We start from the raw sequence: 24397 nt of genomic DNA on the forward strand, positions 1-24397 counted from the left end.
TTATTGAATTTTTTGCCTATTATGAGAATTTTCTTCCTATTACGGGAATTTTCAAAATTTACTCCCTTAGCAATTTTCAGATATGCAATACAATATTATTAACTATAGTTGCCATAATGTTCTCACTCCAGATTGCTTTGGCTATTTGACATTTCTTGTGGTTCTACACAAATTTTAAGGTTGTTTATTCTATTTCTTTGAAAAATGCCAATGAAATTTTGGTAGGGATTGAATTGAATCTATAGACTGCTTGGGTGGTATGGGTATTTAACAGTATTAGTTCTTTCAATCTTTGAATCTGGAATATCTTTCTAATATTTGTGTCTTCTTCCATTTCTTTTATCATTGTCTTGCATTTTTTTTTCATGTACAGGCCTTTAAACTCCTTGGTTAAATTAATCCTTAGGTATTTTATTCTTTTTGAGGCACTTGTGAATGGAATTGTTTTCTTATTTTTTCCCATAGTTTATTAATGTATAGAAATGCAACAGGCTTTTGTGAACTAATTTTGTATTTTGCAACTTTCTGATTTATTTATTAGTTCTAACATTTTTTGTGGGGTCTTAAGGGTTCTCTCTTTATGTCATCTGCAAATAGTGAAATATTTATTTTTCTTTTCTAATTTGAATGCTTTTAATTTATTTTCTTGCCTAATTGGTCTAGCTCGGATTTCCAGTACTGTTTCATAAAATTGGTGCGAGTAGGCACCCTCAATTTGTTCCTAATCTTAGAGAAAATGCTTTTAGTTTTCCAGTGATTGAATCTGATGTTAACTGTGGGCTTGTCATATATGGCCTTTAATATGTTGAGATATGTTACCTTTATACCCTCTTTGTTGAGAGTTTTATCATTAACTGATGTTGAATTTTGTTAAATATCTTTTTCTGTATCTATTGAAATGATTGTATGATTGTTATCCTTCATTTTGTTAATGTGATATGTGAATTGACTATTTGTGGGTGTTGACCTATTCTTGCATCCCTGCAATAAATCTAACTTGATCATGTATATTCCTTTTAAACATATTTTTGAATTCAGTTTGCTAGTATTTTGCCGAGTATTTTTTCATCTATGTTCATCAGTGGATGTTAACCTCTGCCTTTATTTTTGTGTGTTATCTTTGTCTGATTTGGTACATTGCAATGCTTGCTTCTTAAAATGTATTTTAAACCTTTCCCTCTTCTATTTTTTGAGAGAGTTTGAGAAACATGGGTATTAATTCTTCTTTGAATGTTCAGTAGAATTCATCAGTGAAGTCATATGATCCTAGACATTTTTTTGTTGGAGAATTTTTTTTTTTTTTAATCACTGCTTCAATCTCCTTACTGGTAGTTGATCTGTTGAGATTTTCTATTTCTTCATGATTGAGTCCTGAAAGGTTATATGCTTAGGAATTTATCCATTTCTTCTAGGTTGTCCAATTTGTTGGTATATCATTTTTCACAGTAGTCTTTTATGATACTTTGAAATTCTGTGGTATCAGTTGTAACATCTCCTGTTTTATTTCTAATTTTATTTATTTGAGTTATGTCTCATTTTTTTTGGTAAAATCTAGCTAAATTTGTTAATTTTGTTTATCTTTTCAATGAACCAGATCTTGGTCTCACTGATCTTTTTATTGTATTGTCAGACTCTATTTAACACTTCTGATCTTTTATTTACTTTTTCCTACTAACTTTGGGCTTAATTAGGCTTTTTTTTTTTTTTCTAGTTCCTTGAGATGTAAAGTTATGTTGTTTATTTTAGGTTTTTATTCTGATTTTTTTTGAACCTCACCATTTTACATATGGAGAGCCTGAAGTCCAATTGGATCTAAACCCCAGAAAAGAAAATGTTACTAGAACCTATGTCTGTCTGAATCAATCTTTTAAAATGCACTTACTTTTTGCATGCAAATATGTAAAAATCCACTTTAAATGAAAATATTATGTTCTCTAGAAATAGAATAATAAGATGAAATACTTGCATTTTTATTATCTTTTATATTTTAATGGTTGGCTTTCCCTAGGTGATCAAGGAAGTTACAATGATTATAATTACAGATAAAAAGATTATATATATATACATATAAATATATGTTGTCAACCAAATCATAATTTCATGAAAAACTTAAAATAGAAAATAGATTTTATTGACATTCTATGATTTCTTGTCTTGCCAGTAACACATATTATTACTGATATAATGTATTTCTTAACTCAATGAGCTATGATTCAAAGTGGCTAAAATCAAATTAAATCCTGCCTCCCATCTCTTATAATTAATCTAACGTGTTGAATTGTCATCAGTAACTAAGTTACTTAAGCTTACAAATATTAACCTGTAAAAGAAGGACGTTAATGAATTTCTCTTAGTTTGCTCTTACCTGGAAATACATAATGATAAGAGACATTCTTCTGGGTAATAATAGCAGCAAATGAAAGAAAAGATTAATCAAGATGTGAATTTCTTGAAAGACTGGAAGAGCACAACTCTTTGGTACCCTAATTACTAATCATTTCTAGTATTTACCTGATTATTTAAAAAATTTCAGCTTACAAATAATATAAGTAATCATTGGATTGTATGACATGTGATGCAATTTCTACATTTAAAATTTTTACTCACAGACCAAACTGGTAATGTTTTAAAGTGTTTAAATCCATCTGTACCATATAAAACTTCAATATCTCTTTTAAATGTTTTTAAATTGATTGTAAATACATTAACTCTGCATCTCTATGACAGTCCTATAGTTGGTGATGCAACTGGAAATGAGATTGTATTCTGAAAGTGTTAAATTTTTTTAGCAGCTCTTTTTCTTCCAAATTAAAGTTTTAGTAAATTTATATCAATCTATACCCAATGTTCTGCCTATGTAATTCCTTTTACTTAATATTTGATCTTAATTTTATTGGTTTTATAACTCAGCATGTACTGTGAGAGTGAGAGATTGTTATTTCCATTCTGAGTTTAAAATAAAGAAGTGAAAAATGGGCTATATTTACTAACGTTACTACCACCAAGAATTTGTAAATCTAAACAGTCTAGTATTAAGTCCTGCAAACACTTTATTCCTCAGCAGCCTTTCCTTGCCTGTACGTACAAGGGTTAGAAGATGAATGGTGTTATTTCCCTGGTGCCCTTAGGAGGAAATTAAATATTTATTCAAAGTATGTTTTTTACCTTGATAACAAATCCAATAAACAAGTACTTTGATTAATGAATATTAGCATTTCTTATTGTAAGATGTATGGATTACTTATAGCTTGAAGGCAATTTTCGGCACAGTTTTTTTGGGGGGGGGCGTGGCCTTTGTTCTGGCATTGAAGATTTAAAGAAAAGGTTTCTGAGACAAGAATAAAGAAGCTGGATTCTTGATCCAGCACTGACATCTCTTGGCTAAGTCACCTTACATAAGTCACTCAATGTCCTTAAAGTCAGTTTTTTTTTTTAATTTCAAAATTTTTATTAAAATCATATTTAAAATATTCATATATACATATTCTGGTATTGTGGAATGCCAGGAAAAACATTTGTACACAATAAATAATTACATATAACATGTGTTTAAGATGCTAAGTAAACAATGTTGGCTAAATGATTTTGCTTGTGAATTCTTCCATGACTTTAATAGTGTGTATTTTTTCTCCCTTCTTTGAGTTTTTATTCTACTTACATACATTTAACTTAATATCTTTTGTAGACATCTTTGAATTATTTTTAAGAGTTTAGGAGAGGGATTATATATTCATTACAAAAGCTGTATAGGAGAAACTTTATTTTATTCATTTTTAAAAATTATCATCATCATCATTATTATTTACTTTCAACTTTATAAAAGCATTATCAGGACTTCTAAAGGAAATGCAGGTATATTTTTGCATCTACTACTTAATGACAATATGAGTTTGAATAAGTTACTTATGAATTCTTTGCTTCATTTATTGTTCTATAAAACAACCTTTTAAGATTGTGTGAAGGTGAGATGAGATTTTGCCATATATAATTCTTCCAGAGTACCCTGAATTAATATAAGTATACTTTTCCTTATACATATTCATGAGATTCTTTCACGTCCAAATCATAAATGAGAAGTTATGAAAAAGAATTTTTCTTTCAGTAAATCAGCTGTAAGACCAAAAACTTTCTAACTTTTTGGCCTGTTTATTTTAAGGAATTAGAAGATAAACTGAAATATATTTAGATAATAGTAGATTATCTATATGGACTCATACTACAGAAGAAGGAGAGATTAAAAAGTAGAGATTTATTTTTCTGAAAAAATTTCTACTGACTATTTGGTTGTCTTTTTGTTGGTTTATTTAAAAATTTGGAGTCCAAACTCTTATGTCCATAAAATATTAGGATTCTATCTCAGAGTAGATTCTTGATAGAAATATTTTTATGCAGGCTGTTTTTACTGTCTTCTTTAGAGAAGCTGTAACTATGTTTTCCATGGATCAAAGCTTTATTAAATGATATAACTTGAGTCTCAAAAACTGCACTCAGCTTGGCTAAAATACCCAAAGTAGTGCAAATTCTGTAATGGATATATAAAACTGGAGGCAACTCAATTCTATCTTGGATCCTTGGCAGTCAGTGGGATTTTTAATAGACGCTATGCATTTACATCTGCATATCATTTAGCTTAGTCCCAAATGCCTAATGCAGGTTTATTTTCCACAATTTATTAATATTAATTTTGCTTTGGTAAACTAACTATGCACATTCTACTAGCAGGGTTATTTAGGTGAGGAGTTAATTCTTGGAGAATATAATATGAAGTGTAAAATCCATCATATTATACAAAGTATATTGTCTTAGTCAGCTCCAGCTGCCATAACAAAATACCAAGGACTAAATTAAACAACAGACATTTAGTTTCTTACAATTTTGGAAGCTGGAAAATCTGAGATCAAAGTGCTGGCCAATTCAGTTCCTGGTGAAATTTTTCTTTTGGGCTTGCAGAGGACTGCTTTCTCACCGTATCCTTACATGTCAGAGAGAGAACTCTGATGTGTTTCCCTTTTTTTATGCCGTATTTGATTAGAGCCTTGACCTTACATCCTCATTTAATAACCTCTATCACTTCCTTCCCAAATAGAGTCCAGTCCTGTCGAGGGTTAGGACCTCAACCTATGAGTTAGCAGGGAGTGGTGGAGTGGGTGCAAATATTCAATCTGGAAGAGAGTTCAAGAACCCATTGTGATTCTACATACAAGTAACGTGTGTCAGAAGATATCTAGGTATTTTAATTTGATTGACTTTTATTTCATCAATGATTTATTTAATGCTGATTATATAGACTCTATCCTAGATGTAAGAGGACAGAAATGAGTGATTAACCCCATTTCAAGGAACTCCTGGTCGACGCTGTTGCAAGATAAAAAAGTGAATGGTTCTATGGGAACACAGATTGACATATGTGTTACACATTGAGCAGTCTGAGCTTCAAACAGCTGAAGAGGAATGGAGAGGAAGAGGAACTAGCATTCTCGGAGATGCAGGTAGTGATGGTACAATAAGGAAAATAAGTTATGTCTGTGAAAGAATGATGAAAATGTTGCTGATAAAATAGGACAGGACCTGTTGATTAGAAGAGGTATCTGACAAGCTTTGCATTTTCTTTTCTTAAAAAGAACTGTGGAAAAACATTTATGTTGGAATCTAGCAATAAGCGCACCCAAACAGAATAATTTGTGCTAATGTTTTTCTAACTGACCATTCATTTTAAGTTACCATTAGAGTAATTGAAAAGTGATGAGATATAATGTGTCTGATTTATCATCTATGAGGACAATTGTTAATAAACAATTTTCTAGTGTTCAGAACATAATAAGATGGAGACTAAGGTTGATATAACAATAGTTTTATTAATTCTGAAAAAAATCAGAAATTTATTCAGCTGAGTTCTTAATATGTAAGACATCTCACTCCAGGCTTGCATAATTCTGTAAGAGAGATACAGTTATCTCCATTTAACAGATGGTGAATTTAAGCCTCAATGAGATTCAAGAATTTAACCAGCTTCCCTCAGCTATTCAGCAGGATTCCAGTCATTTGCATCTAACTTTAATGTCCTCTCACTTTCCATCACTCTACCTTGCTCCTCTTGAGAAAGGGACTTAAGTAATAGTAGCTTGCATCATGTAATTGATTGGGGATTTTAACTCAGTCACCCTCAGTGGAGAGACTTATATGGCACTGGTCTGGAATATTAGAAGAGTGTCAGTGGAAGGGGAGTTAGTAAAAAAGATATTAACTCTACAGTTTTCCTTAGTTTTGTAAAGAAACAAGTGATAATGAACCACTAATGATCTTTCAGGTTCTTTTAGCTTTTATACTGTGATTTCTATTTAGGTAAACTGAAAAGAATTAGTTTTCTCTCTAACAATATAACTGCTAATCATTTTAAATATAATATGGTTTGCTCTAAAACAATGTACTCATATTATCATTGTGAATATTACCTTTCATTTTAAAAATTAGATTCAGTTTCCTTAAATATTAATATTCATATTGTATGCTATTTGTGAAAACTGCATAAAAATTAAATTAAATTAACTTTGTTGAAAATAGATCAGCATTTTTCAGCACCTTTGTATGCTTTTGAATATTTACAACTTATGAGGCTCAGTGTTTGGGGACTGTGATAAACACACACTAAGGTGACTCTCAGTGAGATATAGGTTTGTATAATCCCCTGTTTTGAGTACAGGACAAAAACATGTAACTTGCTCTCTAACCAAGGTTGCCCTGCATTAAGTCTATCACACCACTCTTTTGTAAATATTTTCCCAGGATGTAATCTGATCTGTTTTTTTTTTGTTGTTCTTATTTGCCTCTTGAACATAATTTCCATGAGGGAAGAAACTTTAGTCTGTTATGTTTATTTCTGTGTCCCTGCACTGGCAGCAGTGCCCAGAAATTGCTGGTGCTCAGTATATCTTTGTTGGATGAATTATTTTTTTGTATATTATTTCTTTGTTTTTCTTCTCTACCTAAAATTAATAGAATTTCTAGTGGAATACTCCATGAGATCAGTATTAGTACTGATCATTTTTACTTCTATATTAAATACATCTAGAGCAGTATTTAGCACATCACAAGTGATAAGTGATAATTAAAATTTATTCAGTGGGGAGTTCCCATCATGGTTCAGTTGTTAATGAACCCTACTAGTAACCATGAGGTTGCGGGTTTGCTCCCTGGCCTCGCTCACTGGGTTAGGGATCTGGTATTGCTGTGAGCTGTGGGGTAGGTCGCAGATGTGGTTCAGATCCTGTGTTGCTGTGGCTGTGGTGTAGGCCAGCAGCTGAAGCTCCGATTAGACCCCTAGCCTGGGAACCTGCATATGCTGCAGGTGTGGCCCTAAAAAGACAAAAGACAAAAATAATTAAAATAAAATAAAATAAAATTTATTCAATGAATATATACTGCCTAATAATATCTATATGATACATATTACTACATAGAAATATGCAAGTTTGCCAATATATTTATATGAAGGTCTATTAGTATAACCTGACTGTACAAAATCTATTTTAACATGATTTATTTTTCACAGTAACCAATAAGGAAAGTATTACTATGAAGGGAAAACTATAGACTATAATAGCTTTGGCCAATCAAAGAGCAGATTTGAGAGTGATTAATCTTGGGAAATGACTTGTTCAATGGAGAAAGACATAGTTGTTTGCTTTTTCTTTGTAGTCTTGAGTATAACCTGGACTCATCTTCTAGCATCATAACCCTGAAATGACACATCTTGTCATGAAACCACATTGTACATCAGATGTAGCCTTAACTACATATAACCCAATTTTGTTCTACTCCTCAGTCTACTTTCTTAGTTTATTTTAACCCCCTGGAATCATCTTTGATTTCTCTTTTTTCTCACCTTTATCTCTCATATCAGTGAGCTCCTGCAGCTCTCTGTTCACCGCCTCCTCTGTTACCACTTAGAACAAACCATAATTATCTCTCACCTCTCCTCTCTTCCTAACTAGCTTCCCTATTGCATGTATTCTCATTCTCAATTCAGTCAGCTGCTAGTTATGTTTTAAACATGTAATTAATATCATATCATCCTATTTTTAAGCATCAACCAATAGAATCTCATTCATAAAATTATAGTTTCCCTATGTCCTATGCTAGGACACTCCACATTAGCCATTAAACTAGATTTTAAACCTTTTTTAAAATTATGGGAGTAGAGTCTGACTTGTTATTCAATCACTTTCACTTTCAACCCTCAGCACCCTGCAATGTTTTTGTTTGTTTGTTTCTAATCTATAATATTTTCTTCTATTATCTCAATTAACTATTAGAATAGTTGCTTTTATCAGGAATTTTGTTTATTGCAAATAAATGTAAACAAAACATGAGAACACTAGTGTCCAAATTAAACTAAATCTGAGACTCTCATACTAAGTGAAATAAGTCAGAAAGAGAAAGCCAAATACCTTATCGCTTATATCTGGAATCTAATATATGGCACAAATGAACCTTTACACAGAAAAGAAACTCATGGACTTGGAGAACAGACTTGTGGTTGCCAAGGGGGAGGGGGAAGGAGTAGGATGGACTGGGAGTCAGTGGTTAATAGATGCAAGCTATTGTATTTGGAGTGTATAAGGAATGAGATCCTGCTGTGTATAGCACAGGGAACTATATCTAGTCACTTGTGATGGAATGTGATGGAGGATAATGTGAGAAAAAGAATGTATGTATATGTATGACTGGATCACTTTGCTGTACAGTAGAAACTAACAGAACACTGTAAACTAGCTATAAACCTTTCCACAGAAAATAAAATCATGGACTTGGAGAATAGTCTTGTGGTTGCCAAGGGGGGGAGGAGGAGGGAGTGGGATGGATGGGGTGCTTAGGGTTAATAGACACACACAGACTATTGCCTTTGGAATGGATTAGCAATGAGATCCTATGGTGTGGCGCTGGAAACTATGTCTGGTCACTTATGATGGAGCATGATAATGTGAGAAAAAAGAATGTATATATGTATGTGTAACTTACATGCTATACATGCTGTACAGTAGAAAATTGACAGAACACTGTAAATCGGCTATAATGGAAAAAAATAAAAATCATTATATCAAAAACATCTTTAAAAACCTTAAAAAAAGAAAAAATGAAAATCATTAATAAAAAAACAGATGAAACCAAATTTGGTATTCAAAAGGAAACATGAATCACCAACCAAAATTAAACAAAGGTAACACAATCTATATTTTTTTCCTTAACGAAATGCCAAAGATAGGTGTATTTCCTTTAAGGCAAGCACATAGTAAATACCTCTCCTGATTAGTTCCAACTTTAATATATTTAACACTTGTGGTAGCTGCTCTCTAAGGTTGACCAATTTCCTCTAAGTTAATTCTCAAAAAGTAAGAGCCATTATATAAAAAGTACTGTGCCATGCCCTTGCAATCTAATCATTTTATATTTATTATTTAACCTTTACAATTCTATGAAATTATATTTTAAAAGATAAGCAAATATTTGTATATTACCTTTATTTTTGATTGCTGTTTTTTAGGATAGAAAAATGATAAAATAAATATATAAACAGCTCATACAACTCAATAACAAAAACAAGCAAACAACCCAATTGATAAACTGGCAGAAGACCTATACATTTCTTCACAGAAGGTATATGGATGGACAGTAGACACATGAAAAAATGCTCAGCATCACTCATTATTAGAGAAATGCAAATAAAATTACAATAAGTTACCACCTTATACTAGTTAGAATGACCATCATTAATAAATAAATACTGGAGAGAGTATGGAGAAAAGGGAGACCTCCTACAATATTGGTGGGAATGTACACTGGTACAACAACTATGGAGAACAGTATGGAAATTCCTCAGGAAAACTAAATATAGAATCACCGTATGATCCAGCAATTCTACTCTTGGGCATATGTCAGGGAAAAACTTTCATTCAAAAATGTATATGCACCTATATGTTCATAGTAGCACTATTCACAATAGCTAAAATATGAAAACAACCTAAATGTCCATTGAAAGATGAATCGATTAAGAAGAAATGGTGCATATACACAATAGAATACTATTCAACCATAAAAGGACAAAATATTGTCACTTGCAGCAACATGGATGCAACTAGACAGTCTCATACTAAGTGAAGTAAGTCAAAAAGAGAAAAACAAATATATAATTTATATGTGGAATCTAAAATATGGCACAACTGAATCTATCTACAAAACAGATACAGGTTCACAGAAATAGGAAACAGCCTCATGGTTGCCAAAGAGGAGAGGGGCAGAAACAGGATGGACTTGGAGTTTGGGTGAGTAGATGCAAACTATTACATTTAGAATGGATAATCAATGAGGTCCTACTGTACAGGGAACTATATCTGATCTCTTGGTATAGGCCATGATGAAAGATAATATAAGAAAGGGAATATATATTTATGTATGACTGGGTCATTTTGCTGTACAGCAGAAATTGGCAAATAGTAAATTGGCTATAATCTAAAAAAAGAAATAGCTTATGAATTCAAAGACCTTAAAACTTCAGCTGAAAAGGTTATAGAGGCACACACATATATGTATTTATCTTCTTACTACCTTAATTTACGATCAAATATTGGATTCTATGGTACAGACTCAAAAAAGATGTTCATTTGGTATAGAATGCCCAGGCAAACATCTCTAATTGTATGAGTGCCAGCCGTGAAGCCCTTTAAAGCAATGGGGTGATAAACACAACATAGGCAACAGAGGAGAAACTTGATGCTGGCAAACAGGTTTCTGTTCAGTTTCTCTCAAGAACGTCTCAATTTAACTTAATTTCACAAGGTCCATGGATGCAAATGCAAATATTTTCACTCTTAAAAATTGCTTAGATAAAAATTGCTTTAGTTACATCGACGTACTAAGATCCAGGCATCCTAAGCAGCATCATACAGCAGGTAGGATGTTCTCTGTCTTTTAAGGTATTTAAGATGGTAGAAATGTACTGCGTGAAGAATGAGGGTAGAGCAACAGGAATAGTTTAGACCAAAAAATAATAATAATGGGACTTTACAACCTTCATATTTATTTATTTTATTAATTTATCTTTTTGCTATTTCCTGGGCCGTTCCCGCGGCATATGGAGGCTCCCAGGGTAGGGGTCTAATCGGAGCTGTAGTCTCCGGCCTACGCTAGATCCACAGCCACTCTGGATCCGAACCGTGTCTGCAACCGACACCACAGCTCAAAGCAATGCCGGATGGTTAATCCCCTGAGCAAGGGCAAGGACCGAACCCGCAACCTCATGGTTCCTAGTCGGATTCGTTATCCACTGTGCCACGACGGGAACTCCCCACAACCTTCATATTTAGAAGTCTATGTATTTAAATGCAGTGGAGGAGTTCCCATCGTGGTGCACCAGAAACAAATCTGACTAGGAACCATGAGGTTGCAGGTTCAATCCCTGGCCTCACTCAGTGGGTTAAGGATCTGGCATTGCTATGAGCTATGGTGTAGGTCGCAGACGTGGCTCAAGTCTAATGTTGCTGTGACTGTGGTGTAGCTGGAAGCTGTAGCTCCATTTAGACTTCTAGCCTGGGAACTTCCCTATGCCACAAGTACAGCCCTAAAGAAAAGCCAAAAAGAAAAAAAAAAAAGCCAAAACAATAAAAATAAATGCAATGGATACAAGACATTTTGTTAAGAATTCTGAGTGGTCATTTATTAATTTTAAGTTAAAAATAAGGAAGTCCAGAATCTGTAACCAATCATGTGGGACAAAGACAGACTAGAATTTGAACAATGACCTTAAATGCATGCTAGTTTAGAAAATAATTATAATAAATATATCAGTACATTGAATAGTTATATTGAAATTTGATTGCTATGTGTATGGATCCCATATCTGAAGCAGTAGCCATTACTATACAAGCATAAAGCACTAATGTGATATAATTAATCACTATCAATCAGATGTATTTCAAATAATGCATTTGGTTGAATCAAGATAAACTTACATAATGGAAAAAAATAATAAATAAACTTACATAATGGATGTTTTTTGATTTCTTGGAACACATGGATTTTCATCTTCATGATTTTGAATATAGAGCTTAATGATTCCAATTATATGCAAAATAAAGGAGTTCCTGTCATGGCTCAGTGGTTAATGAATCCGACTAGGAACCATGAGGTTGCAGGTTCGATCCCTGGCCTTGCTCAGTGGGCTAGAGATCCAGCATTGCTGTGAACTGTGGTGTAGGTCACAGACACCATTTGGATGTGGTGTTGCTGTGGCTCTGGTGTAGGCTGGCAGCTACAGCTCTGATTGGACCCCTAGCCTGGGAACCTCCATATGCTCTGGGAGCGGCCCTAGGAAAGGAAAAAAGACCAAAAAAAGCAACAAAAACAATTACATGCAAAATAAAATCAAGTTGAAGGAAACTGAACTATGAATCAGTAATCCATGTATTATGACAGAATTATAGTCCACACTGTTTATGAATGAATTTTATGTTTGAAAAATACTCAAACAATGCTAGATTTCATTGCTTAATACATTCTATCATAAAAATTATCACAATGTTTCATTATGATTATAGTGAAATTTTGCTTATAACAAATCATATTTAAATTTTAATATATAATCATTCTTAAATATTGCAAAAATTAGTGTTTTTTCTCATACAAATACAAAATAAATATTAGAAGCATTAAAATATATTATAAAATTGCATTTTATTCATTGTGTAAACATCTATGATGAAATGAGAAATACATAGTTGGCATTTGTCCCCAGTTCCTGAATCAGCTTCTAAAACCCTTGGAATTTCTGGAGTATCAGGAGCATCTTTCTATAATAAGCCCCTTTCCCTCATACCTGAGTTATGCTAATAGGGTGACTTAAACTTTTAGGGCCCCATAGATAGCTTTAGGATGGATGCTGCTCTCCAGAAAGACCAAGGCTTGTTTAGAGGGTTGTAAATTTCAGCCCCACCACTGACTTGGGGGTGGGTGGGAGAGAGCTTGAGATTGAGTTAATCACTGCTGATCACCTATGTAATCAATGATACATGTATAATTAAATCTCTTGGCTGGTGATTACATTGAGGTGCTGAGAGGTTGGTGAATTTATTGCAGTGCTGGGAGGTGCTGGGAGGTTGATGAATGCATTGAGGTACTGAGAGGTTGGTGATTACATTGAGGTGCTGGGAGGATGGTGAATATACATTGGGGTACTGGGAGGTCAGTGAATACATTGGGTTTCTGCAAGGTTGGCTAATGCATTGAGGTACTGGGAAGTTGGTGAATGCATTGAGGTGCTGGGAGGATGGTGAATACACTGGGGTACTGGGAAAGCATGAAATCTCCACACCCTTCCCCGTACCTTGTCTTTTGCATCTCTATTATTTGACTCTTCCTGAGTTGCACATTTCATAATAATCTAGTAGCAGTAAGTAAAACAGTTTCCTGAGTTCTCTGAGTCACTCTAGCAAATTATCAAACTGATTTATTGCCGTCAGTCAAATATGTGGGAGGCCTGGGACCAGTGATTGGTGTCTGAAGTGAGGGCAGTAATGTGGGACTGAGCCCTCAACTCATGGAGTGTGTGTTGACTATGGATAATTAATGTCAGGGTTGCATTGAACTGTAGGACATCCATTTGGTGTTCAGAAAGTTGGGGAATTTTTTTTAAGTTACAACAACAACAAAAAAACCCCCACACTTTCAGTAACAGAAATGTTGTGAATAAAAACAGTTCATAGCATCCCATACTATTTTCATGTAAATATTACACTTTTATCATTAATTAGATGTGAAGAACTGTTTTTGCTATTTTAAATATTCCAAATAAAAAAGAAGGCCTTGGGTCAAGAAGTTATCCTAAAATCATATTTTTATAAGGTGTCTCAGAAGGCCAACTATTCAAAAAAGCTTCATCTATGTTACTAGAAGAAATGTTTAGTTTAGCTTTATACTCTAAAAAGTCAAGCTATACAGATACATTTTAATGTGCCCACTGAAGGACAGACACAATAATTGCAAGATTTAAGATCATTATCTCTTTTCCTTCTGATAAAAAATGATTCCTACATAGGTCAATATGTGACTGTTAGTTTCCAGGTCCAGGACAGTCATTTTTAAATCCCTTGAGAAAGATAATAATGTGACTATTAAAGAGAGTCACTCTGAATTGAGGAATGAAGTGAAAAATAGAAAAATAATTTTCATATTTTTTAAAAAGAACATTAATCTTGTTTAGCTTAATTCTCCTATATTATAACTTGAGAAATGACACCTATGTAATCAAATAAGTTTTAAAAATTAGCTTATGAATGTAATTGATATCATTTGATTATAATGATAGATTTACAAAAATAAGACAGAGTGCAAACAATAAAACCAAAGGAAGCAAACACTTACTCAAAACTTCAAAAAAGATTACTTGAGTTTATAATTAAAGCAGTGTTTCAAATCAGTGGGGAAAAGATAAACCCTTTAATAAGTGATCTGGAAGACTGGCTATAAATTTGAGAAAAAGAGTTTAATTCCCTCCCACATGCCATATACAACTGAATTTTAGAAGAATTGAAGAGATAAATATAATAAGCTGAACTGTAAAAGTACTAGCAAAAACATAAATGCAGATATATTGAAAATTGGGGGATGGAAAATATTTTCTGAAGTAAGATACAAAATCAGAATTCATAAAAAAAATAGAGTGATGGAGATGACTATTAACTTACAGCATATGTTTACCAAAGATGATGTAAATGGTGCTAGTAGACAAATAACGGGCTGAAATAAATACTTAGAATGGCTATTATTAACAAAAAGTAAATTACATAATATAAAAGTTTCTTATAATGTTGTACAAAAGTAAGAACCCAGCACGCCAATGTACAAAGATGATATAAATATGTAATTCTGAAGTGGAAAGTCCATAAATTCCAATACAAGTATAAAATAATTCATAATTTCACATATAGCCAGCAATGAAAACAGCAGAGACAGAGCATCCCAACATTTAAAGATGAGTAAAAATGTTTTATATCGATACTGTTTATTTTTGCCAAGATGAGTAAAAATGTTTTAAATTGATACTGTTTATTTTTGCCAAAAACCAGGGTTGAAATTACAGCAAGCCACTGTTGGAGGAAATACAAAATTAGACAAACTTAACTAAGTGTGCATCCCATTTGCCTCAGCAAATCTCCTTCTAAAATCCATCTAAAAGAAATATACACATGCATAGAGTTGTATGCACAAGCATGGTTATTATAACTTTGCTGGTAATAGAGGGAAAAAGCCCTAAAGTTTCAATTAAAAATGATTAAAGAATTTATGACATATTCTTGCTATAGAATATCATGCTGCTTTGGACCTTTATGTTGACCCAGAAAGATATTTATGTTTTTAATTTAAAAAGCAAATCATTGAACCATATTCATAGCATGATCCTATTAGTATAAAATTAAAATGTATATTATATGTTATGTGTGTGTGTGTATCATTCATTTAACAAGGACTGGTTGGATATAGTAAATTTTATCCCTTGGTATGGGGTATGAATGATAAGTGCAGAGGGAGGATGCTGGTGAAAGAGGACATTAAGATGCTAATATTATCCTTTATTTGATAATTTTAAAATGCATATTAGTTATACATCACATAAGAGAAAAATAGCTTTTCTGCTCTCAAAAATGTCTTTTATTTTCTGTTATTACTTTAATCAGAGAGTCTAATGTTTGATTAATATATTCTTCCAATGTACTTTCTGGTCTTCATTTTACAGCGCATATTCTGTTTAACAATTCAGAAAAGCTTTATATTTACCCCTTCTGAATATAAATGCCTGAGTATCCATTTTCCTGAAAAAGATAGCTCAGTTTGTGTAGCGGCTCTGGGAAGATCCAGGTGAATAAGTTAAATAACTTCAGTATTGTGCTTGATGAATTAGTACATCACTAGAAAACAACCAAGTCATAGAAGATGTGATACTGGCTATGCAAATTTGTAATTTATTTAATGTTTCCCTCCAACAAATATCCTCAGTCATCTGCATGAGGGAAAAATGCTTCTCTATCAAATGTTTTAATTTTTTTGCAGTTTATTTGTCATAGTGCTTTATCATGAACACGTTACCTAGTTGGAGCAACGTGGTTGACATTTCCTTGCTAATAGGCCAATTTGCTGCAGACATTTGTGTGAGTGGAATATCAGAAGAACCAGAAAAATAATATCTAATGATGCTTGCTATCCAGACTATAAGAATGATCTGAAGCTAGGAAAACCTATATGCAAGCTAAATGAATATTTTTTCTGTTAGTATATAGCGCCACCCAGTGTTATAGAATTCTCTATGGAACATTCTGCAGAGTAGGCTACTGTGCCAGGGTAGGAAGAAACAAAATGATATTATGTGAGCTCCATTCCAAAATTTTCATTTTGAAGTTTATTCAGGGACATTTCATATGATGGCTTATTAATGAACATTAAATTGAAATGCAAAAACAATATGAAACAAACTGATATGGTCACTCCAATCTCTATATTCTGATAATTCTCTTTTGGGATCTTGAAAAAAGAAAATTTTACTTGAAAAAAGAAAAATTCCAGTTTTATTAATTCATGGTATATTTGTTTCAGTTTTATCAATTCATGGTATATTTCAAGATACTTTAAGACATTCCAAAGAGATAATTCCAGTGGCCATTATAGATGTTGGCATACTTCATATTTCTGCATGTCTAAAATGATAACTTTCCTTTTAAATTAAATTACAGATGAAAATGAGAATGCATTAGAGAAAGTAGTAGTGGAATTTTTAGTTTTCTATAGTGGCTTTTACCCCAGGAATTTGATGCTTTAGAGAGATGCTACTTGGCAATTAAGCAATACAATTAGACCATTAATATTCATATTAAGGAAGATCTGAAATAACAAGTAAAAAAAGAAGACATTACTTCATTCATATTTGCTAAAGTGATAAGGAAAATGTAAAATCCCCTTTCTCTCTAAGCCCCCAGGACTTACCTAGATTTGATAAAAATAACCAAATCTTCTAGTATAAATTATAGTCTATATTTCTCATTTTATTCTGTTTCTTCAGTGTTCTTCCAGACTCTACTCCATCTTATCTTGTGGCCTTTTAAAATTTTGTCTCCACTGATGACTGAAAATGTACACTTCTTTTCTTCAGTTGACTCCTTCTTCTTTCACATAACCTATAGTCAATCAAACTTGGAATTTCTATAACTCAATAATTTCTTCATTTAATTTTCTCTCTTTTCAGGTTCCAAACCTAATACTAATAATGACTTAATTTCCTCTGCTTGAAATATTTCATTCAGGACTTAGAAAATGTACCCAGTTGTTGATCTTACTGTTCTTATTCTCATTATTATTATCATTTTTTTTTTCTCTCTTTTATTTCTCAGGTCTTGTCTCCTGGAATGTTGATTCCTTTTTTTTGTGTGTCTTCTCATTTTCTCTTTTCATTTCCACACCATCATTGTGATCTAGTCCCTTGTTAGCTCAAGTTGCCACTACAAAGTTTTCCTTCAAATCTCTCTGTTGCTTCCTATCAATCCAAACTGCATAGAACAAAATTAATATATTAAAAATGCTTCTCATTGTCTCTCCAAATAGACTCCCACTCCTTCAAGCTCAGAAATATGATTTTCTATATATACTGTTGGTATTGCACACCGTGTATACTTATTTGTTCTATGTGATACAGGAGTAACTTTATGGCCAAGCACTAATGCAAAGCAAAATGCTGATTGTGATTAGAATTCAAGGGTTTTAGGTGGGGAGATCCATGGTATTTACCTTGTTTTGTCAGAGATCACTCTTTAGGTGAAAGCATATGTTAATTTTTTCCAGTTTAAAAAGTTTTTCACCTATTCTTTTTTGTCTTTTTAGGGCTGCACCTGCAGCATATGGAGGTTCCCAAACTAGGGGTTGAATCAGGGATGTAGCCACCAGCCTGTATCACAGCCACAGCAACGCAGGATCCCAGCTAAGTCTGTGACCTACACCACAGCTCACAGCAACGCCAGATCCTTAACGCACCCAGCAAGGCCAGGGATTGAACCTGAGTCCTCATGGATCCTAGTCAGATTTGTTTCCGCTGAGCCATGACAGGAACTCCTCTTTCACCTATTCTGAGCAGTGTTGGAACATGGACCTCAGTGAGAGAAATAAGCTTCCAGGGATCTGGTTAGACAGAAAAGGAGAAAAGTATTATAAAACCAGTATCAAGATTAAGAAGGAAAAGAATAATGACAATCTGTGATTAATGATGGAAGACCCAGTGTAAAACTTTGACAAAGCAGCCAGGGAGGCACGACTGGATCAAATCTATGCAAAATGGAAACTAGTCCGAATCTGTTCAACTATTTTAGATTATTTCCTGTTTCTGGATAAGGAGGAAAGAAGTTGTTACTAAAGTATATTTTTTTCATTTTATACTTTTTAATATAGTTATGTTTTAATAACTGTATTTAAACTCTTGTTTTTAATGAATATTTTATTGTCTTTATACATCCCCTGGCTAAAAAATATTTGTACTATATAGATATCTGGAAAAAATTGATGTTGCCTGATATTTAGAGTCAAAGCTTTGGTGTCTAGGCTGGAGGATGGGAAATATACACTTACGGGGAACATAAACAGTAGGAGCCCTCAGGGGATCTCTGGTTGAGATGGCTTTGTAAATTCATACTTTAAATGCCCCCTTTCCTCTGAACAGCACAAACTGAAATTAAAAAAAAAAAAAAAGCTGGGGGTTCCCGTTGTGGTGCAGCAGAAACAAATCCCACTAGGTACCATGAGGTTGCAGGTTCAATCCCTGGCCTCGATCAGTGGGTTAAGGATCTGGCATTGCCGTAAGCTGTGGTGTAGGTCACAGATGTAGCTCAGATTCTGAGTTGCTGTGGCTGTGGTGTAGGCCGGCAGCTCTAGCTCTGATTAGACCCCTAGACTGGGAACCTCCATATGAGGCAGTTGAGGCCCTAAAAAACAGTAAATAAGTAAATAAATAAATGAATGAATCTGTATTTTCATAATTATTTGCGTAAGTTGGTAGCAATACTGTGAACCTCGTACTGTTAAGAACTTTAAGCAAGCAGAGGCATCATCGCATCTCCACTCCTTTGGAGTGACGACGTCAAGTGGCCAATCACCAGGACAGAGGAAAAAAACCAGCTCCTTTGTACGGAGAGGAAGGCTGGAATAAGACACCCTATCCATGCGAAAAAGGAGACCCCCAAATGCACTGAACATTTCTAAGAGCTCTGGCTTTTATAAAGTTGCTTATTTTGAAAGAAGGAGTAGAGAAATCTCAGTGACTAGATCTGGAATAGCCCTGGGTTGTTGCATTATGGGATGTGAGATAATTCCTCATCCACAGTGGGCTCTGAAAAGCCAGATGGAGGCAGACGCATCACCACTGGACAAAGATGGAGGGAGAGGAGGAAGAGAGAGAGAGGTTTCACATGTGAGGCTTTTGCAAATATTTTAACATGTGAAAAGAGCAAACACAAAAAAAATTGATGAGTAAAATCAACAATTGAGAAATAGGAGCAAGGCAATGAAATGCAAACATTAGAGCAATTTCAAAATGATTTTAAAGTATGTTGACCATCCTAAAGGAGAAAATGGAAAAAAGTGACATCCCTAAAAACAGTTAAGAAATTATGAAACAAACACTGACTCATATAAGAACTAATGGATATTAAAAATCCAATTACAGATCTCAGCTATCAATATACAGTAACTGATATAGAAATAAGACGTCTTATGGCATCATAACCTTCAGAGTGAACACAAATGGGAAGAGTGTACTGAGAAGTTCACCTGGAATGCAGTATAGAATGATAAAAAATTTAAAATGAGAAAGAGACATTGAGAGCATAGAGAATATACTTATGACTCAACTATAGCTAATATGAAAGGAGAGTAGGTAGAGACCTTATCTAAAGTGAAAATGCCTAGATTTTTTCCAGAATTGAAGAACTGTCTTAGTCTTCAGATTGAAATATGGAAAGACTGCTAAAAGAATAAATACAATTAAGCCATACCTGCTCCATTATAGTCATACTGCAGAACATAGTAGAAAAAGAAAATTCTTTAAAGCTGTAACAGAGAGAAAAGAAAAATTTCCTGAAAATGAATGACAAATAGTCTGAAAACAGATTTCCCATCAACAAAAATGGATGTCAGATAGCAATGAATTATTTACTCTAAGGACTGAGAAGAAATACACACAATCATACGTATAGGCACACACACAATCATTTCTTGAGGTGTCAACAGTTACACATATTTTATTTGGCTTCTCTCAAAGGAAACATAAACAAAGAAAATAACATTTACTAAAAATTAATCCTTTTATATAAGTAATGTTGTTTTTAGAAAATAAAAAACAGTTCTAAAAATCCAATTACACAGCTGTTAAATCTAGATGCTATTTACTGTTTAGAAATTTCTATAACCTTAAATGGCACATTTAGAGCCAGTATTCTAACATTGTCTGCAATTAAAAAAAATTAATGGGGTAATTTCTTTAAATTATAGTTACATAGAAAAAAACAACTATTAGATTCTAGTTATTTATCCGTTCATAACAAAACCACTTCGAACGTAGTGGCATAAAGTAACCATTTATTTTGCTCAAAATCTAAGATACAGGAATTTGGAGGGAAGGTTGGATGGTTTGTATCTGAACATGCTATCTACCAGCTGAAGCCGAAGAAGCACTTTCAAGATGGCCTGTTGCTCACATGCTACTGGAGAGCCCTTTGGACCGGGTCTCTCTCTTTCCATGTGTTCTCATCCTCATGGCCTCTGTAGATATCGTGGGCTTTCTATAGCTGAAAGAAACCAGCTGGAACTTTCAACTTCCTGTCTGGATAGCTCCTTCTCTGGATTCATTGACAACATTTCCTTTTTTTGTTCACTAACCTTTCCACCAGCACACGGTCAGCTTTCTCTAGTCTGAACACAATCCACCACCATCTTTCCAGATTTCCTTTACATTGTTCCGGGTTCCTCTCTCTGTCCTGCTCTGGCAGCACCCTGCTTCTTGTTACCAACATCCATGGGAGGATACCAAATACTCTGAAATATAATCCTGTAAAAATTATTTTATTTTTGCCAAATGTTTCTGTTAGAGATTCTGGAAGAGAATGATCTAAGTGGTTTCTTTCTGATTTATATGGTGTTGGCTGAGGATTGAAGTTTCATTTTTTAAATGGATTTTTTCATTCAATTATCTTGAAGCTTGATGATTCTGATCTCTCTCTCTCTCTCTGTCTCTCTGTCTCTCTGTCTCTGTGTTTGTTGTCTCCCTGCCTCTCTCTATAGGATAGTTCACCCTCCATGAGCATGAGCTGTGGACTTTTCCCAGCATGTTGGTGTCAGGGTAATTGTACTTTCACCTTCCAAGTGGCAGGCAATAGAAGCTTCCAGCCTTGTTCATGTCAACCCCTGGAACTGGCACAGCATCACTTCTGTTAGTTTTCTAGTGGTCAATGCAGGTGTAGGACCCACCAGTTAAAAGGGATGCTGTTGGTGACAGAGTGACAGTGCTACATTACAGACAAGCATGTCTGATAGGAAATGGCCTTGTGACCTCCTCTGAAAGAACAATCTCTCACAATTATCATCCTGTAAATATAATTCCAGGATAAAAATAATAAAATATCCAGGTAGAGAGTCGTCTTAGTCTGTTAGGGTTACTTTCATAAAATACCACCAACTGGCTGGCTTGTAAACAATAGAAATGTATTTCTCACATTCTGAAGACTGGAAGCCTGAGACCAGGGTGCAGCGTGGTTGAGTTTTGGTGAGGGCTCTCTTCATGGTTGCAGGCTGCCAACTTCTCAGTCCATCCTCAGGTGGCAGAGAGCAGAGTGGGGCAGGCTGCTCTCTCATGACCCATAGATCTAATCCTATCCATGAGGGCTTCCTCCCTCATGAGCTAATCATTTCTCATAAACCCACCCTCTAACACCAGCATCTTAAATGTTAGATTTTCAGCACATAAATTTTGAGGAGACACAAACTATCAGACCATGGCAATAATGAACATTAACACCTTAAATTGCTAATAGGAATCTTTTAAGGAAGTCACAATTTTATAAACAAATTGTATGAAATTTGGCAGGTTTTCATCAAAGTATAAGTCCAACTGGGATATTATTATAAAGAAACATTTTCATATATAAATTAAACCACCTATAATATATGGTAGACACATCTAGACATAGTGAATAGAAGGATATATAGAAAAGAGATGTCTTTGTTACAAAAATGATCTCTTAAGTAACAAAATAATTTTAGTTTTTTTGTTTCTCAATCAACTAAAACATTATTTTCTTTGAGTTGTATGATTCTACCAAATTTTAAAAAGAATTGAAGATGAGGCAGTATGAATTCTTTAAAAGCAGAATCCATAATCCATTTCATATCATTGTTAAAATAGTGGATGAGATTTTACTTTGCTACTGGAATAACTCTTGATTAGGTTTACCCAGTTTAACAGGAAAAGAGCACCTTCATAGTTAGAAGATGCTCTTTATGGGCCAAATGGTTATAATCCCTTAAGATGTGGTGTTAGTAGTACATATAAGATTCTTTTTCCTGCATTTAGAGTTTTCTACATGTTTAACCTCTTTCTTTAAATTTTATAATACCTAAATATTATTGCAGCATTATTGTTTGATTGCACTTTATCACTGATCTTAGTCATATCATCATACTATGAAATCATAACAGCTGATGAATATTACAGGGCCACTTTCTTAGGTGGCCATTAAAACTCTGTTTAATTTTCAGTGTTTTATCAATGCAATTATTTAATTGCATTTCCATTTAAGATTTATTCAGTTTAGTAAAATGTGTTGTATGACATTATTGGAAAAGTCCCCTTACATGAAATATAATAGCAGAATAATCAAACAATCATTAAGAATCAATTCTATAAATCCCACTTGAAATGGTTCTAAGAAGATGGTTAAAAACAAGACAAATTCAATTTCATTTTCTGGGCACTGCTGTGTTCCAGGTAAGTCACCAAGGGAATGTGGTGATTTAATTGTCTGGCTGGCACAGCAAGACATGCTCCGAAGTTAGCCTGAAGTTGGCTCTGTAGTATCTCTCTTCTGTTTCACACAAACACGCACTTTCTTCAGATGCTCACCATGATATTCAGTAAGCATAGATATGGGAAGCTAACAAAGAAGAAATTCTGTTATTTATTATCACTACTCTCCCTGGGTCCCTTGCCACTTAAGAGTTAACATAATTCCATATGAAATATTTAACTCTTGGTGGTTCATTCCAGGTAAAACCAAAGCAGTCAATACGTATAAGAAAAATACCATTAAAAGCTTGAGTTTTTATCAATCTAAATTCTTTTAAAAAATATTGCTCAACCTAGTCTTTGTGAATAATTCCCATGTACTTTGAAAAGATATTAGATTTTATCTCTAGAAATCTTTGTAGTAAATTCTCTAATTTCGTAGGTATATTTATCTACATTTTTAAGATATCTTTATAAAACAAATGTTCTTGATTGCTCCTTAATTGTTTTCTTAATACTTTCACTCTTTATTTACAAATACTTTTAAATGTTTCTAAAAAGAATTAGGAAAGAAAATACTAACCCCATGATCTACAAAAGATTTGAATTCCCTGACTGTGCTTGGGAGAGCACTGTTTATTCTTCACAAATTCCTTTACTCTTTTTTTTTTTTTGGAGGAGGGGGTAAGTCTGTGTTCAGATGTAGAACTTTAATTTTTCATTTCAGTAAAAAGAAGAAAATATAGTGGCTCATTGTAAAAATGGACCCAGTTCTGAATATAGCATGGATAAATGGGGACTTAGAGCCAAAGAGCAGGGTTGGGGTTAGTGTATGAAAAATTACTAAGAGGAAACATAGGGGTATGGAGGGATTCTGGCTAAACCAACCTGCCAATTATTGCTGAACACAGACAAGGGTAATTGGATACCAAAAGTGAGGGGTTAAGGGATTTGATCACCTACTGAAGGAGATCAGATATCAAGGGCAAGGATTCTTGCTAAACTGATTCAGAATTTTTTCTCAAATTGAGCAATTCAAAGATGGACTTGGAAATCTAAAAGTCAAAGCCAGGAAGAGAAGAGTGTTCAGAGGACTGAGTAAAGTTTGGTCCAGGAGAACATCTTGCAATCAGGGTCCACTTATTTTAGTTTCATGAAGATGCAACCAAAGTTTCAGCCAGATGGAATTTTCATTAGAGGTTCCAATGGGGAAAAATCCCTTCCAGGTTACCTCAGGTTGGTGGAAGAATTTACTTTCTTGTGGTTGTAGAACTCATAGTGGCTTACTTCCTTGAGACAAGTGGGACAATACACACA

This window comes from Sus scrofa, chromosome 8 (assembly GCF_000003025.6).
Source record: "Sus scrofa isolate TJ Tabasco breed Duroc chromosome 8, Sscrofa11.1, whole genome shotgun sequence".
Classification (NCBI taxonomy): Eukaryota; Metazoa; Chordata; class Mammalia; order Artiodactyla; family Suidae; genus Sus; species Sus scrofa.